Below are 17,961 nucleotides of genomic sequence, written 5' to 3'. Positions count from 1 at the left end.
TCTAAAAACATTGGTACAGGCTCTCTAAATTGAAGAGTGGAACCAACTGCGAGAAAGTGAATTCACTGGTGTGTCCCTATAAAGTAAACTCTTATTTTAACAAACCTCAGTGGACCTTAGATTGGCAATTGTTAACCTAAAGCACTTGTCTCCCTTTAGGAACATTCAAAACAATTTTTCAAATGTTCTTTAAGAAAGGAAAAGCTTCACAGGAGGCTGTCAAAATTAGTTGACTGAAGAATAAGTGAAAATTTTAAGCTCAGATCCACACAAAAGTGAATCAAATACAAAAAAAAAATCACTTGAAATGGCACAAAACATTTTAATTTTAGAGTGGTTTAAAGACTTGATTCTGACACAGCTCTAGTTTTTCAAAGTACAACTGTATTTAGAAACTATTCCTAGATTAAGAGCAACTGTAACAAAATCTTCCAACAACCCAGCCTCCAGCCAATACTTCAACTTCTTAAATTAGGCAAACGCTGCATGTGAGTCAGATATTAAGTGTAAAGAGTAGACAGTAAATTTGGGGAAGGGGGGGAGATTAACATAATTTGGAGACTCCACCCAACTCGGAGCCCATTAGGGGGACCCAGGGTAACGTCCCTAAACTGGAGCTCCTTCACTGCCATGGCGAAACCACTTCATAAACCCAAGTGCTGCTTCAATTCCTTGGTGAGCAAGAGAAAGACAGTTGAGGGTCCTCTCTCAAGTTAAGCTCCAAGAGAAACTCCTTTATATGACATCAGGTTTTAAGGGGAGGTTGCATTTGTGCAGTTTTTAAATGTTACTTAACGTGCTCGTCAGGGGCCCTCAACTCCTGGGGCCCAAGGCTGCCACCTTGGGCGTCGATCCACCCCGGCTAAATGGCACGTTAGATGGTTTTTCCTTTCTGCAACACTTAATTAACAGTTTCTTTCCTAGGGAACAAACCGGGTTAAATCTTCCAAAGGCCGCACTCCCTCCACTCCGTTACAACAGGTCCAGCCGCTTTAAATACCACTGTTGATGCATGGAGACTTTTTGAAAAACGAGACAGCCTTGATGCCTGACTAGAAGAAAGGTGGGTGAGGGACTACAGGTTTGTCTGTTTTCGTGTAGAAAGCGATGCAATCAGTTCCCCTTCCTGGATATGCAGGGGGAGGGAAGGGAGTCAAAAGGCCACAAACAACACAATCATTGAGTTCATTTACTCTGATATAAACAACCACTTCTTGGCATGTTTCTCAGGATGCTTTTGAAGAATTACTTCGTAGCCGGCTAGTTGGTCCAGCACCAAAAAGAAGTGCGGGAGGAGAGAGATGAAATCAGTAGCACCCTAGAGAGGGGGTGAGCAAAAGCAGTAGATATTTTGAATACGATGATGTTCTTCTGGGGAAAAGAGGGAAGAAGGGAGAGGTGAACGATTGTGCACCCTGCCTTTCTGACTTTGCCACGGTCCCGCCGCTGAGGACGGGGCCGACTTCCGATGGCACATGAGTGAGGCGACTGCGACAGAAGACAAAGTGTGATGTGGTGACGGCATGGACAGCCCAGCCTGGGACCCGGCTGGGACCCAACAGGGACCCGGGAGGGGAGAAGCAGCCTGGGCCTGGGAGTCAGAAGGTCACGGGTTCTAATCCCAGCTCTGCCTCTTGCCTGCTGTGTGACCCTGGGCAAGTCACTTCACTTCTCTGGGCCTCAATTACCTCATCTATAAAATGGGGTTGTAGACTGTGAGCCCCAAGTGGGATAAGGGACTGCGTCCAACCCCATTTGCTTGTACCAACCTCAGCACTTACTTAGTACAGTGCCTGGCACACTGTCAGTGCTTAACTAATATCATTATTATTATTATTATTATTATTATTAATGGCCCTAGAGTCCCACAGTGGCCCCCACATAAACTCTTTAGGTTTGGGGAGAATGGGCAGTCCAATAAATTTCTATATGGCATCGATCAGATGTGGTATATATTCTTTCCCAGTGCTTAGCTGAATGCTCTGCACACAGTAAGCCCATAATAAATACTATACGATAAAACGTGATATCCTGACTCATATGCAGTTGAGTGGTGGTTGAATTTTTTCCCCTAAGGAGGAATGCCTGAAGTCAGTCTCACCCAAAGCAAGGTTTGCTGGCCTTCTGCATTGAAGTCTAAGGGCCAGGGTATGCAGTGACTGCACAGCTACAAATTCAGATCTGTTCCTGGCCTTCCTCAACATATTTTGAATATTACCACTTAAAATTCTTGCTTATGTTACCTTGGAAGAAATAATCCATCCGGGAGATGCATTTCCTTTGTAGGAAGCCAAAAGATTACCTTATAAAGAAACACTGGCAGAAAAGCGGCAATTAGCCAAATGAGCAAGCAGGTTTACTTTTGAATTTGGTTAACTTCTTTACAAGAAGCTCATGATCCCTCCAAAATAAGACAACTACACTGATTTGAATCTTTCATATGTGTATAACAGGAAAGGAGTTTCATGAGCAACTATTTTCTATAACCGGAATACAACCTCTCCAATCAATAAATTCGTGAAAATAGGTGTCTTTGCAGACTCTCAAGAGCTTGTTCATTATAAAGCCAAACTCTTTTCAGAGCAAAAATCAATCAATCAATGGTATTTATTGAGCACCTACTGTGTGTAGAACACTGTAGTAAGTGCTTGGGAGAGTATAACACAACAATCACAAATAGGATCAGGTAACTTGGGAAAAAATAAGGGACTAACATCCCTTCGGGTTTAAATCCAGGATACCGTTGATTGTATGGATTTTTTGCCTGCCTCTACACACAAAAAAAATATGTAAAAATAACTCTCCCCCATCACTCCCATTCCACAACCACCAGGGCTTAACAAACTCACGGTTACGTTATGAGAAGAAGTGGTCCATATGTAAAAAGCTCTTGGAAGACTCTCATATACATAACAGTAAACATTATTACTATATTTCTCCTTTGCCAGAAAACCCCAAAAGGCTGAAATGGTTCTCGTTTAGATCGTCAGCTATCTCTAATTACTATAAGTAATTAAATAAAAAGAAAAACACATCAAACACAGAACTTTATTTGCCTCTTACCTCTACACACACACACACACACACACACACACACACTCTCTCTCTCTCTCTCTCTCTCTCTCCAATTAAACCAGCTAGTTAAAGGAGTAGCTGAGAGTAAAGGAACAAATTCAAAGCAGGAAATTTGCCTTTTACTCTCTGTAGAGTACAATGCCAGACACCCTGTGGACACTCAGCAACAATAAGGGTGACGATAATCCCAGGAAGAACAGTCTCAGATTGGAGGACCCTCGGCCTTTAGCAGCCAGGTTCATAGGGATTCCCTAATCACAAATTACACCGCAACTCTCCCAAACGACCCCTCTGAGAGCCCACCAGGAAAACTACTTTTTTTACTTCCCAACTCAGGAGTCAAAGTCTCAGAGTGATACCTGGCACAAAACCAGGCTTCTCGTCCTTAATGACGATTAAGGGTGAATGATCGTTTGTCTTTAAATATTTCTGCCTTTCCAATAGTAATAATGATAATAATGGTGCTTATTAGGCATGTACTATGTGTCTGGCACTGTACTGAGCGCAGCACTGACTGTGTGCAAAGTACTCTACTAAGTGCTTAGAAAAGAACGATACAACAGAGTTGGTAGTCAGGATCCCTGCCCACAAGGAGCTTACAGTCTACGGAGGGGAGGCAGACAGTAAAATAAATTATAGACAGTGGAAACACTAGCTTATACGTAGATGTAAGTATGAGGAGCACTGTTCCAAGCACTTTGGAGAGTATAGTAATTAGAAAACTAATTCCCTGTCTTCAAGTAGTTGACAATCGAGCAGAGGTGAGACACAAAATAAATTACAGACAGGAGAGAGAATGAAAGATGGCCAGGTGGAGGAGTTAGGGTGTATAAACTGCTAAGTACAGAAGTGCCTGTGCTCCAAGAGCCTGGGTTGGCCTTGCATTGGAGGTATAGGGGGTACAGAGTTGGGTAGACATTTGAAACAGAGCCAACAGTTAAACAGGAGACATGGAGTAAGACATGTGGTAATGCAAGAAATCTATTTAGAGAGTTTAAAATATAAACTGACAGACTATTCTTAGGGAATTATTTCCTGACAATGAAGACTAAACAAGTCGTTTTTACTTCAATACTTAGAAGAATGCCCTTTACAAAGTACATACTAAATTCCTCTGATGCCGATTGCCATTTTTGAACCTTATAAAAGCCTATCTATTAGTAACCAGAGTACGGAAAATGTCATTACAGAACAAACTGCTAAACAGAAAAGTACATTGGGTGCTGATTTAAACAGTTAATGGTTTTCCAGAAATGTCTGAAACTTTACATTTACTTTTCAAATTCATATTTTTCTCCAAGCTTTTTTTTTTTCATTTTCCAAGCTCATTTTCTGAAAATATGAGAGGAACAGGGTAAGAAGATCTTCTGATACCTAATGCTTGATGCGAAATCAGATAAAGTTGAAAAAAAGTCACATGGGAAATGCAACACTGTGAACATGACAGATTTTAGCCTGAGACACAAGAATTCCTGAAACACCAATACTCTTCAAAAACAATTGACATTAATACCAAGAAAAATGAACTGTAAAGCAGCCCTCTTTAGCTAGGGCTAAAAGATCCAAGAAACCTCTAAAAGTTATGCTGAACAATGAATAATCATTTATATAGAGTGTGCGCTCACTGTGGGCAGGGAATGTATATACTAACCCAGCTGTATTGTACTCTCCCAAGCACTTAGTAGAATATTCTGCAAACAGTAAACATCCAGTGAATAAGACCGAATGACTATAAAACAAATCATTACAAAATTAGCTAACAAGTATTAATTTTCAATGCAAATAACACTGTATTAAAAGTAGATCATTTCTATACCAACCATGATTAGCAACGGAAGATTTTTCTCTTTGTCAGAACCATAGAATATGCCCCACTTTACTGACACAATTTTTAGGATTATTCACTACTCTGGAGGTTAGCTTCAGTAACTCCAATTGACTACTTGGATAGCTCTAAGTTAAATAAAATTATTAGCCTACTTGCTAAATATTTACTTTGAAAGCCTATGAATGATACACAATCACATAAATTGAAGAGTAAAGTTAACTAACTGAGTTAACTGAAAGGCTTTGTTTTAATTGAAGAGATCAGTTAGAAAACCAGCTGCCTGCCAAGAGGAAAAAAAAAATTCCTCAAAAAATACACAGTGTCCCTGAGTCCAAGTGTTCTGGTATTTGGTGCACAACTTTGCTTCCCTGTTTACACACCCTCAACACTGTTCGCTTCAGTCAACTCCCCAGGCTGAAGAATCCAAAGGTTTTCATCTATCAATGGTATTTATCCAATTTTTACTATGTGCATGCAGAGCATTGTACTGAGCGTTTGGGAAAGTACAATACAACAGAGTTGGCAGACACTATCCTTGCCCATGAGGAGCTGACAATGTATAGTCCACAACCTAACCTCGTATGAAAACCTCTCCCGCCTCTTGATGGTTCAGATTGCCCTTCTCTGAATCTTACTGCAGTATAGCATTAGTTCTTCTTATTAGGAAAGATGCAGTGACCATAACAGCCGGTGGTGTTTCTGATGAAGCCGGTTGCCCTATGGTGGCTGAATCAAATAGCCCATCCAGGGAGGTAGATTCGCCCCCACCTACCAGAGGTTTAAACTGAGCTTTGGCAACAGACCCCACTTTGTGATTCCTGCAGTCAGTTGCTCTGAGACCATTAAGCTCAGAGTGGTACTGTGGAATTGGCAGTGTCCTATTAGCAAAGAGGATGATGGGTGGGAATCCAAGACTGCTGTGCTAGATGTTTTGGCAGAACTACCAGTACCTGTGTTTTTCCAAAAGTGGGGAGCCATGAGATCGGACTGCGAGGAATTCAATAATCTAATCATAACAATGTTGGTATTTGCTAAGCGCTTACTCTGTGCCGAGCACTGTTCTAAGCGCTGGGGGTAGATACGAGGTCATCAGGTTGTCTCATGTGAGGCTCGCAGTCTTAATCCCCATTTTCCAGATGAGGGAACTGAGGCACAGAGAAGTTAAGTGACTTGCCCAAAGTCATACAGCTGACAGGTGGTGGAGTTGGGATTAGAATCCATGACCTCTGGCTCCTAAATCCGTGCTCTTTCCACCGAGCCACGAGAAGCAAGGGTTACCCCCGAGTAGGCTGTAAGCAACTTGCAACCAACTCAGTTGTACTTTCCCAAACGCTTATTACAGTGCTCCGTCCACAGTAAGCTGTCGATAGATACCACTGGTTGATACAGGACCCAGGAGACAGTCGGCGTACTGCGGTCCTCCCGCCCGAGATGGTGCTCCACTCCTGCTTTGAGCTCGGTAGTTTGTTTTTTAATGGCATTTGTTTAGCGCTTACTATGTGTCACTGTGGTAAATGCTGGAGTAGATACAAGTTCAACAGGTTGGGCACAGATCCCGTCCCGCAGGAGGCTCAACGGCTAAGTGGAAGGGAGAACAGGTATACTATCCCCATTTTACAGCGGAGGATTCTGAGGTGCAGAGAAGTGAAGGTATATGCTCAAGGTCACACAGCAAGCACCTGGAAGAGCCAGGATTAGAACCCAAGTCCTCTGACACCCAAGTCCTTGCTCTTTCCAGTAGTCCCTGCTGCTTCCCTGTAGTGTTTAGCAATGGGCCACCATCCCTTCATGTTATAGCAGCAGAGGTGTGGGCCCTGACAGGGTGCGCCAAGCTGTTGCCTGGGGATAGATAGGCCTGTCCGGCAGTAGTTACATTAGCTACAACCCAAGAGCCAGTTAGAAATGAATCCCTCAGGAATAGGCAGACCGGGGAGCTCCAGGCCAGTGAGGAAGCCAGGTCGGTCTGGATGGCTCAGAACACGGACCTCTCCAATTAAGGAGTCCTGTTCTAAAATCCCAGGGACGTGGTGTGAATGCACGGTTCCAACTGTGGTTAGGGGAGAAAACACAGGGGGTAGTAAACTGTTCATCCTTTCTCCCAGACCCACGGCACTTATGTACATATCTGTAATTTATTTATATTAATGTCTATCTCCCCCTCTAGGCTGTAAGCTCACGGCGGGCAGGGCATATGTCTTTTCACTGTTATACCATAGTGTCCCATGCACTTGGAAAGTGCTCTGCACACAGTAAGTGCTCAATAAATACAACTGAAAGAATGAATGAATGAATGTTCCGGTTTCAATGAACTCCACACCATTTTAAGAAGGAACATGAAGTCTTGTAGAAAGTAAGTTTCTTATGGGCAGGGATGGTGTCTACCAATTCTGGTATACTGTATTTTCTCAAGCACTGAGTACAGGGCAATGCACTCAGTACAGCTTCTATAAATTCCCTCGATTGCCACAGATTCCGACTGGGCCCATAACCTCACAGTACTGCTCAGTCTTCGAAGGGAGGCTTTTATGTGCATGCTGAGGGTAGTATGCAGGTTTTAAACCTCCAACCACTGAACCTACATGACCTAATGTAGCCCCCCCGCCCCCAGCTATATCTTCAATTTAGTAAGCTTGAGGTGTGGCCAGGTGTGTCAAAATGGAAGTCAGCTGGAGGCCTGGCTGCCTTGGTAAGAAGGACCTCAGGATGTGAAGGAGCATATACGCGCTGGATCTCGAGTGTCCGGTTTATCAGCCAACGTGGTCCTCTCCATTGCAGGGAGTCTGTTTACTCGGGGAGACCTCATAGTCCATTACCAAAACCGGGCCAGCTCTGGACCATGTCATGTGCCTCTCTTCTCGTAGTAGTTCCGGAGAGAGAAGGGAGGTAGATTGGCTATCTGGGGAGCAAATTATATCAGTCTGAGTGGCCCTATGACACAGACCCATGGGATGGGCTCCTCTGTGACTATGCCCAACAAAAATCTGCAGCTACCAAAGACTAAGGTGGGCAACTGGTATGGGTGTTCCCTTCCTGCTTAAGCCCTGACAAAGTGTGTGTCCTTTAGAAGGGCTGATGGGGGGGGGGGGGTGGAAAAAAATCACTGCAGCAACATCCTCTTTAGAAAGCTGCTGCAATCCGACTTGCTAGGGGATGAAAGCTAGAGGTCTCAATGAGCTAGAGGTCTTAATCTCTAAGCGTTCCCATGTGTGGTCCTCCATCCTGTGGGTGGGAGAGTAACTTTTTCAAAAGCCTCTCTCTAGGCACAAAGTTTTACGCTGGGTGGGTGGTCTCCTTGAGGCATGCACACACGCACTCCCTGGGTAGTGCCTGGGCTGAACGTATTGTCTCCTGACAAGGCAGATGGGTTAGGGATTATTCTCCTGACCTCACCAATTAGTCCCAGAAGGTGCTGTAAGCCCTGGCCATCAATGTGAGCTGACTGAGGCTGCGGGGGGGTGGTGGAGGAGCATGGATGGGGTAGGGGAGTGTGTGTGTTTGTATGTGTTTTTGTACACACGGTCACGAGCCCCACTGAAGAGGGTTGATTGAGTGCGCTCTACATTTAGTCTGGTCCTGGTCAAGTACGTCTAGCCTTCCCACCATGAAAGTTAACCTGTACCAACTGACAGTAAACCATGGAGCCAGAGGTACTTCATGGGCACCTTGAGACTACTGTCATCTCAAGAAGAAGAGTTCTGGGTAAGCAGTGGTGTAATCCCACAGGGCAGCTGAGAAGTTGCTGTGCTAAGAGGCTTTGGAAAGAAAAAATAATAATAGTATTTAAGCACTTACTATGTGCCAAACACCGCACTACATGCTGAAATAAACACAAGTTAATTAGGTTGGACACAGTCCCTGTCGATGGGGCCACTGTCTAAATAGGAAGGAGAACAGGTATTGAATCCCCATTTTACAGGTGAGGAAACTAAGGCATAAATAATTTAAATGACTTGCCCGAGTTCATCAGTCCTCTGACTCCCAGGCCCAGGCACTTTCTGCTAGGCCACTTTGCTATAGAAATGTTGGATGTGTACCCTTAAGAACTGAGACACATAGGTTTCAGGATTTTGCCCACACTGAGGAGATGTGCAAATGACACATGTGGTGTCAATTTAGGCTACATTTATTAAAATACCAATGCAATTATATTAATGTATATGATTCAAATAGAAAAAAATGTAAATCGTGTTTATTTGACAGAATTCAGCACACATAATACGGATACTGCCTCTGAACAAGAAAGATGTGCAAATGAAATGTATGGTGCTGACACCGTTTGCACCCACAGAAAGGTTGAGATGATTTGATTACGCCGTTGTATAAGGATCAGAGTGTAATAAGCACACAGACTAGGAAATATTTATCCTCAATGTTAATAAACCAGAAGCCATGTGCAACAAGAGTTGGGTCCCTGAACCAATACGCAAATTTGTTTACTGAACAGTACTGAACTTTTTGCACGTTGAACAGATGAACCATGATATTTCACACTCTTTCAATGACCGAATTATTTCCCTAAGTGTCATGCACTTAGTGTGTAAATAATCTAATCTTTATTGTGTTACATTTAAATACAGTTTAGGTGGAAACTTCCTGGGATGTTTCACCTTGAGGTTAATGAATGAATTACACAGATCAGTGAGTATATGATAGGGTCATGTGAAATGTATTACATTGTTGTAGGTGGATTTTTCAAAGCAGGTACTGTCAACCCTGAACGGTTATTTGAAAATCTATTGAGGAGAATGCAAATATGCCCCAAGAAGTATTATGCCCATCTGGATTCCCCATCATACTTTATTTTCATGTCGGTTCCCCTCCCTATAGACCTAAGCTCCTTGTGGGCAGGGATTGCATCTTCCAATTCTGTTGTACTGTCCTCTCCCAAACCCTTTGTAAATGCTCTGCACATGTAAAAGCGCTTGGTAAACTGCACCAATTGATAGGACATGCGTATTTCATCTTTCCCTTGTCCTCGCTTCCCACCTATTTAGGACGTTAGGTCCCTTCCTTATCCCTCTCAGGCTGACCGTGAGAAAGTGAGGTTGGCCCCAGACAGAAGCCAATCCGGAAAGACAATGGAGCCCCAGCCAAAGATGCCACTTATCCCACTGTCAGATGGCTACCCACTAGTATGAGAAAAAAAAATACTTCTAGTCATGTGTCTTCAAAAGCACCCCATTCCCAGAAGGTTTTACCCATGAGAATCCCTATCACGACATGTGTACTGATCAAAACTCAGGCCAGACCCAGGTTACCACCACTTGGGGGATAAAGGCTGATTTTTTTTTAAATGGTATTAAGCAATTATTATGTGCCAGTCGCTTACTAAGCGCTGGGGTAGACACAAGCAAATAAGGTTGGGCACAGTTCACGACCCACATGGGGCTCAGAGCTTAAATCCCCATTTTACAGATGAAGTAACTGGGGCTCAGAGAAGTGAAGTGACTTGCCCAGGGCTACATAACAGATAAGTGGTAGAACTGAGATTAGAAACCAGGTCCTTCTTACTCTCAGGATATGTTTCTGAACTGTTTGATGCCTTACCCCATGCATTACCCTTACTGGTCCAGACAGAATGGCCAACCACTACAACTTAGTAAATGTCTTCCCTTCCCACTCCCTTGGGACCTGGGAGGAGATTAAGCAACCGAGGAATGGATCTTGGAGGAAGCTCTGCCCACAGTCTACTTCCAATTTTCAAGGCACCGATGGGACTTCTAAGTAGGTAATCAGAAGTTGTTGAACTTGGGAGGGAACTCATTTTAAATATGGAACAGTCAATGGCATTTATTATGATGTGGGCAGAGCGATGTATTAGGTGCTTGGGCAATTACAACAAAGTTGGTAGATGTGATCCCTGCCCACAGGGAGCTTACAAGTCTCCAGGGGGAGACAGACATTAAAATAAATTACAGGTAGAGGACGACTTAATGGCCTTTCATCAGGAAGACTAGTAGTTCGATGTGGACCTCAAACTATAACAATTCAATGCAGCTATGCAAGAAGCTGAAACGGATGAGGAAACTCTGATCTCTCCAGTACCATTTAATATATGGGGATTAAGAAATTTTACATTAGTTTTCAAGAAAGAGGATGATATTTTAACAGTGACTGAAGAGCCAGAGAGGAGTCAGAAGGGGTGGAGTGGTGGTATGTCTGCTAATAGGTGCTTCAGAAAGGAAACAAGACAGCTGCTAGTCAATCTTAGTTAGATACATTTTTCACTGAAGTACAAAAACCAATCCCAGTCAGCAGACCCGGCTTCTAATTTTGTAACCTCCTGCAGAGATTCATAATCATATTACAACTCCTCATTTACTTAAAACTGTAGTGTTCTGCTTTGAATTACGCTACTAAATATCAAACAATAGTTTAGTGATGTTTACCATTATAGTTTATAGCATGTAAAGAAATTTCAAATTATTTTTCAAGAGAGCCTAATTTTGAACATGTAAGTCTGTGGGAAGACATACCCCCACAACACAATCATATTTTGAAGAAACATACAGCCAGCTGTATGAAGGGAGCCTATAAATGTGTTTGCCCTTCCACATTCTTTCCATTCAGAGACCCGAGTTTCAGCTTCAGTCAAGGCCATTCACTTTTAGTTGCTGCCTTTCCTTTGTCCCATGCCTTGGAATGGGCCAACTCTGCCCTTCATCATTTTCTTCTTTCAGAGACCTCAGCCTTGAAATGGGCTGCAAGGAACTGAGCGATGATGATGATGACGACGATGATGATGATGATATCTGGAAAGTGCTCACTTGGGCCAAGCACTATACTAAGCCCTGGAGTGGATGCAAGACAATCAGGTTGGACACTGTTCCTGTCCCACACTGGGCTCACAGTCGAAGTAGGAAGGAGGACAGGTATTGAAAGATATTAACATTTCCTTTTAGCCATTTTTGCAATGATCAGTTTGGCAGTCAGACTGAAAACAAACTCTCCAGGACAGACTACTTAGACTGAACTTCAGTGCAAAGGATACATAGTTTCAGCATGGAGTCTGACCAAAAAATCTCCATGGACAAATTCAGCGTGATCTGATACATAGAGCCACGCAAACTCGTCCCCGTCCGAACGGGGGCCAGTCACTTAGCCTCTGGGAGTCGGTTTCTTCATTTATAAAATGAGGCTGCCATTTGTCCCCTGCCTACCTATGGGGAGGTGGGGAGAAGCTCTACAAAACACTTTAGTAGTAGTAATTGTATTTATTTAGCGCTTACTGTGTGCAGAGCACTGTACTAAGCCCTGGGAGAGAAAACACGAGTAGGAATTAGACATGGTCCCTGTCCCTTGGGGGGCTCACATTCTAAGTATTATACTGAGTATCATTTCACAACTAAAAATGATTTCACTACAGCTCTTGTGAAGGTGAAATGAGTCACAGGGAAAATGCCCCCCTACCAAAGGAGAGACTACCACACAAAAGAACCAAAATAGAGCTCATCCTATGGCATGATCTGGTGACTTCCCACTTTTAGAGAATAGTCTTTATCCCGGACTCATCAGAAATATACCCCTCCCTCTCCTCAGCCCCCAATCATTAACAACATACAAAGAAGCATTTCTCTGGATAAAGTAAAATTCACCAAGATGACATCCAATGAGAGAGGAATGGATGAGTAATAAGAATGGGCCCCAGTCAGACAAAGCTAAACATTCATATTTCATACAAATATTAACCAGTGCTCAGAATCCTTAAATCAAAAGGCAAAGTATTAAGAACTTTCTGGTAAAAATAGATACTGTTTCTACCTGACTCAGCATGTGGTAAAGGATAAGTATTTATTGTACTCCAAAAAATAATTTTGGATCAAGTGCCCCTAAGGGCAAATATTGTCCAAATCCTTTTATTTTCCTTTAGCATTTTCACATTCTAAACTCAATAATGGAACAGGGAAGCTCATTACAGGGGAAGGCAAAATATCAAAACTAGACCACTGCTCAAAACGGGTCTTTCCCGAGAGCAGTAATAACATGAGCTAAAGATGGATCCTTTCAAGACTTGATGATCTGAGCTAGTGACAGCCTTCACCCTACTCACTTTTTCTTCTTAGGCCACAATGACATGAATTGCTTAAAGCATCCAGCATATGGTATAGGCAGCCATGGAAATTCCTTGTTCAGAGACTTGTCCACTGAGCTATTTTGATGGTGCCCCCTTATCTGTAAAACCCAGAGTGTCTTTTGAGGGATTGGGCATCTACAGCTCTTGATACTAAAATGACTAGGTATTAGACTATATGTGCTTCTCAAGAGTTATCTCATTTATTTCTTGATAAGAATAAACCTTTATGAAACAGTTGTTGTGTGGCAAAATCGAAACTGAAGCAGACAGCTGCCTTCCCAATTAAATACATTTGCTTAAGAAGGATAAAAATGTGAAGTGCCAATTAAATGCTAAACACTGGGATGACGATGGAGTCTCCCGCCGAGAACGTGGGATGGAGGCTCGGTCTTGAGATTTCGAGAGTGAGAACCTGTGCAGAGGAACTGAGTATAATGCTCATGGTTTGGGCATTATCATTCGCACTCTCTCATCCCTGTCTATCATATTTCTAGCGGGGATAGTCCAAACTGGTTCTAATGCAGAATGAAGAAGAGTCCTTGTCCTTCAGCAGTAGAAATAACATTCCTTCATAAAAATAAAATTAATGACTTGAAAACGTATGATTTTCCATTGCTGAAAAACTGCTTAGCCAAGTGTACCATCATTTATTATAAACCATTAAATTGAAGGTATAAGGACTTAAATATATTCAGCTTATCTACATGAACTATATATATACATATATTATATGTAATATATATTATTTTTATCATGATAGCAATGGCCTGTCTCAGGCAAACAGTATGGGAACTGAAGGAATAATGAAAATGATGGAAATACTGTGGGTTAAAGTTCTCGGAAGGTAGATTAAAACCAACATCCAGAAGATGGGAGTGGAGGATGGTTTCCCTGTTTATTTTAAGAATTGTACCTTCGCTTTCAAGGTTTCACCTGAAATTCCCTCCACACTCACAATACAACTTCCTCCTGACACCATCAAGCGCGAACACACACACTCATGAATACTCATCGGGACCCCAAGCTGAAAGAGCAGAACAGGAGAAGCCAGATCAGTTGGACCTGTTCTTGCCACTCTGCCTAAGTAGTTTTTATTCTCTGATGCTTTTCCTGCTTCACTTTCTGCTGGGCTTTCTGGAGTTCCGAGGAGTCTGACAAAAGGCAGTCCGACAAGGAACACATATTCAGCAGCTGCCGTTATCTCACGACCTTAGCCACTCTTCCAGGGAGGAGTTCAAATCCTGTTTAAAAGCCTCTGCCAAAAACCAAGGTCCCAACCTGTAGCTAGCCTAACCCCAACTCCAGAATCCCATGAGCTCCCAGGCAGACTGGAAATGAATCTAGGCTGGCCTGGAAGTGGGTCTGGCCTCACTTTGATGGGGACAGCGGCCCAAAAGGTTATAGGCTATAAGCTCCCTGAGGACGGGGAACATGTCAACCAACTCCATTATAGGGTACCCTCCCAAACCCTTAGTTTGGTGCTCTGCACACAATGAGCACTCAGTGAAGACCACTGATTGATTTAAAAAAGCCCTACGGCACACCCCAAAAGTGAGGGCCTGGATAGTAGAGGTTAAGCACTACGCTCGGTTTGGTTTGGTACCTCTTCAGCTACGACACTGAATTCCAGGCCTGATGACGGTCCGACGAGAAGAAGTGTGGCTCTGGGAGTCTGGTTCTATCCCACAGTACTTATGTCCCTCGCTTATATACATATCGGTAATGTATTTATTTGTTTAAATTAATGTCTGTCTCCACTACACTGCAGGCTCATTGTGGGTAGGGACTGGGTCTGTTTATTCTTATAGTGTACTCTCCCAAGTGCTTAGTACAGTGCTCTGCACACAGTAAGCGCTCGATAAATACGACTGAAGGAACGAATGAGTGAGTGAATAACTCTGACTCTGGAGTGACTGCTGGATCCAGACCATCAGTGGCAAGGGGCTTTAACTGAAGAACCAGATAAGATATTCCACAAAGTAGACAGGCCTAACAGGAATCCTGAAAAATAGCTGGCTACCATGGATGGCGACACCTGAAGCATCTGCGAAGCAACCACCCGCTAGATCACGGTGCCACGACATGGCAGAAAGCAATGTGCTGTGGTCGCTTAAGCCATAAATGGATCCTACACAGAAAAACAAATTCATCGTGTGCCAGTAGCATTGCCTACTGGAAACACCGTGGACCTGGGAGTCAGAGGACCTGGGTTCTAATCCAGGCTCTGCCACTTATCTGCTGTCTGACCTTGGGCAGGCCACTTCACTTCTCTGTGCCTCAGTTTCCTCAACCGTAAAATGGGGATTAAGTCCTACTCCATCCTACCTAGAATGTGAACCCCATGTGGGACAGGGACTGTGTCGCACCTGATCAACTTCTACCTACTCCAGCACTTAGAAAAGTGTTTGACTTATAGTAAGCGCTTAGCAAACACCAGAAAACCAACAAAACAAAGTTTGCAATGTGTTGAATCCCTGCTTGCCTACTCGCTCACAGCATTCTGTATCCCAGAGGGAACATCACTGGCAAGAAAAAGAGGGCAAGTGGTTCTGTGCACATTCCCAGCACTAGAGTGGACTCCTTTCTCCCCGAGAACAGGCCCTCCTTGGTGCCATTAAGGAGATGCCAGCCCGTCCTGCCTTCCATCACCCCAACAAGAAAGAGAAAAAGCAGCCACGGCACAAGGCCTCCACAAAACCTCCGGAAGGCCTGTGGCTGCTGGAACGGTCACTGTGGCTCTCTGTGGGTGAGTCTTGGGCTCCAGGCCACAGAGAGCAGGAAATAGAAATTTTTCTCCTCTAGCCACAGCACCCTGCTGATCTGGGATTTTAGTTTTTGGAGTACTTTATCCTTTCACCTCTCCTGATACGCCCATCACGACCTTCTCCCCACTTTCTATTCTTAGATTGTGAGCTCCACCAGGGCACAGTGATCATGTCTAAATCCCACCTGCGTGCTCTTTCCCGGCATTTAGTACACCGCTACGCACACAGTAAGCACTGAATATTACTAGTGCTATTTCATCCGTGTTCTCAGTCTCAAGACCGGGACTCCGTCATCATTCTTGTTAAGGGATGGCAACACCATACTGTCACCTGGACTCCGATATAGGAATGAGGAACCAAGGGTCACCCAAACACAGGTCAAACCTGTCCAGTTTCTATTCCGTGGCACTCCAGGCTTATGACCTGCTGCCTGGGCTGTAAGCTCATTGAGGGCAAGAAACGTGTCTACCAAATCTATTGTACTGTACTCTCTCAAGTGCTCAGTTCAGTGCTCTGGCACACAGTCAAAGCTCAATAAATACCAATGCTTGATCGACTGGGCTCGGCCCATGCAGAGGTAAAAATTACAGGCAGTGTTATTTAAAACCAGAACCCTCCTTTTCAGAGGAAAAACAGAAAATACCATGGTATACTGCAAACAGCCAAGAAAACCTTTTTCTGTGCACCCTGTGGAAATAACTTGCCCATCATTCCTTTCAGCCACCCACACGTGTGGATACAGTTCACCATTAACCGTCACAGAATAGTCACCTTCGTGTACAGAGCACAACCATAAATATGTCATTTTAAAAGTCAAGAAGTCCCATGAACCAAGAAATCCACAACCATAACTGGACTAATGAAGAGAATACCGTGACTTGAGAGCACATTCGGTAGCCATTTGTTTCAAGGGGAGATTGAAAATACAGTTCATATTTTTATTCAGAATAAGAAGTTCTGTATCATTCAGCTCTCTCATTACTTGATGTGGCAAGGTGTCACTGGGTAGGGAGCAATGCCACTCAGCCTTAACAAGGAACCAAGCAGATCACATGCCAAATAATGCTACCTTGAAATTTCAGCTTCAAGCCCATGTGGCTCAGTGGAAAGAGCATGGGTTGCGGAGTCAGAGATCATGGGTTCAAATCCCAGCTCCGCCGCTTGTCAGCTGTGTGACTTTGGGCAAGAAGCAGCGTGGCTCAGTAGAAAGAGCCCGGGCTTGGGAGTCAGAGGTCATGGGTTCCAATCCCAGCTCTGCCACCTGTCAGTTGTGTGACTGTGGGTAAGTCACTTAACTTCTCTGTGCCTCAGTTACCTCATCTGTAAAATGGGGATTAAGACTGTAAGCCTCATGTGGCACAACCTGATTACCCTGTATACCCCAGCGCTTAGAACAGTGCTCTGCACATAGTAAGGGCTTAACAAATACCAACATTCTCTGGGCCTCAATTACCTCATCTGTAAAATAGCAATTAAGACTGGGAGCCCCACGTGGGACAACCTGATCACCCTGTATCCTTCCCAGAGCTTAGAAAAGTGCTTTGCACATAGTAAGCGCTAAACAAATACATTATTACAGATTGCTAGTCAAGTCAGACACACAGGTTTCTCAAAGTCACGATCAGCTTCTCCCAGTTCTAGCTCTCCTCTGGCTACAAACTGGCTATGTCTGTGTGAAGTAGACATATTTTAAACATCCCTTTCCTGTCAAAGGTTGATTATTGGGCCCGAATTTGTATAGGCTACACCTAAAGTTGGAGCTGCAGATTACTGTTCATACCCCAGGGCCTGACCTAGGAACCCTGATACCAGGCTGTCTGATATTCTGAATGCAGCCAGGGGCTTTCGAATCCCCTCAGGCCCGTCCTTCCACCCTGAGGGTCTTCACCCAGTACCTGGACCCTCAGCAGGAAGCCAACGCTAAGAGCATGCAAAGCTTCCAGCATTCCCGTGCAGCGACCATTAGCCACATAATGATGACGGCACTTGTTAAGCGCTTACTATTTGTCAAGCACTGTTCTAAGCGCTGGGGTACATACAAAGTAGTCAGGTTGGACACAGACCCTGTCCCACTTGGGGCTCACAGTCCCAATTCCCATTTTACAGATAAGCTAGCTGATGCACAGAGAAGTTAAGTGACTTGCCCAAGGTCACACACAAGACAAGTGGCAGAGCTGAGATTCAGAACCCAGGTCCTTCTGACTCCCAGGCCCTAGGTC

General features: G+C 43.9%; 1 protein-coding gene across 3 annotated transcripts in view; it reads right to left on the bottom strand.

Annotated features, from left to right (window-relative positions):
- HELZ (helicase with zinc finger) overlaps window positions 1-17,961 on the bottom strand; it is a 115,592-nt gene that overhangs the window by 88,972 nt on the left and 8,659 nt on the right. The gene's annotated exons all lie outside the window — the stretch shown is intronic.

Source organism: Ornithorhynchus anatinus, chromosome 15 (genome assembly GCF_004115215.2).
Source record: "Ornithorhynchus anatinus isolate Pmale09 chromosome 15, mOrnAna1.pri.v4, whole genome shotgun sequence".
Lineage (NCBI taxonomy): Eukaryota > Metazoa > Chordata > Mammalia > Monotremata > Ornithorhynchidae > Ornithorhynchus > Ornithorhynchus anatinus.
This window is presented reverse-complemented; position numbering and strand designations above follow the sequence as displayed.